We start from the raw sequence: 1257 nt of genomic DNA, 5'->3' as shown, positions 1-1257 counted from the left end.
AACAGAAGACCTGAGTTCGATTCTCGTGTGGGAAGACATGTCATCTAGTATCTTTCTTGGTCTACTTGTTGAGACATTGCAACCCTTTCAGCTGCATTGGCCCCTACAGACAGGGTTGGAACCCGCCATCAATATTAATTTATGATCTTAATAGGGTTGTTGAAGGCGTAAAACTTACTTGCTTACTTTTTTCTTCCGCTTGTACCCTGGGGTGTCGCGGGGAGACACAGGCGTCTGTCTGCAACAAGTCGTGTGGCCTGTAGGAGGGACATCCCATGACCTCTACGGGTGTCTGCCACAGATTCACTTTCATTTTTTCAATGTACCAGTTTTTTTTGGGTGTTTTTTAAAGGCACAATTTAGTTATTTAGGAGGCGAACTTTACAACTGCCTTTTAGGGTCAAGCCGAGATAAGAAGGATACAATATCCCAGCAGAAAGACTGAGATACTCATTTGTTTAAATTTCACCACTCGGGACTCGACCTCGGGTGTCTCATGCGTGCAGCAGCAAAGCATCGAACCGATACATAAAAGACGCCGATGTTTTCCCCCCCAAAAATGAATGAAAAAAGGAAAAACTGTAAAGAATCACATGCATATAGGGTTAACTTTATAGTAAGTTCTATTTCTTTACCACCCTTCCCACCCCTTTTTTTCGTGTTTAGATCTGCTGAGTTTCTTGTATTGTCCTTACTCCACCTCGAACTCGGTTTAAATTTTTGTGTCCAAATCAAGACTTCACTGAGCGATACACCAGATGGCGCCAACTGGATTTCTCTTCACCTTCGAAAAGCATGTTTTAAAAAAAGAGCGAAAGAAACAAATTTTCCAACTTCCCAAACCTCAAGGGAGAGATTTTGGTTTAGTTTTTTTGTTTTTAAAGTAATACGCAGGCATGTGAGAAAGTAAAATTGTTTAAACTCATATCACCATATAATCTCTTATCATCTTAATGCCCCGTGCACACTGCAGAAATTTTCGTCAAATTCTCTTTTATAAATTGTATACATTCGAGGGAAAGAGTTGACCAGTGCACACCTCGGCTTTGTCCCGTCAAATGTGACCCGCAATACAATCAGTAACATTTTACATTCCGCGTGCAAATAAAAGAGCTTATCCCACAAAGCGGAGCAGCCTTCTGATTGGCCATGTAAATTTTTTGGTCATCTTCTTTAGGAGTATCAACGAATTTGTTTGTTGCTGTTATTTTTGTTGTGTATTGTTTTTTGTTGTTTTTGTTGGGGGGAGTGGGGTTT

The sequence above is a fragment of the Aplysia californica genome, unplaced genomic scaffold, assembly GCF_000002075.1.
Source record: "Aplysia californica isolate F4 #8 unplaced genomic scaffold, AplCal3.0 scaffold00511, whole genome shotgun sequence".
Classification (NCBI taxonomy): domain Eukaryota; kingdom Metazoa; phylum Mollusca; class Gastropoda; order Aplysiida; family Aplysiidae; genus Aplysia; species Aplysia californica.
The sequence above is the reverse complement of the archived record's forward strand: the minus strand, read 5'-3'. Positions refer to the sequence as shown.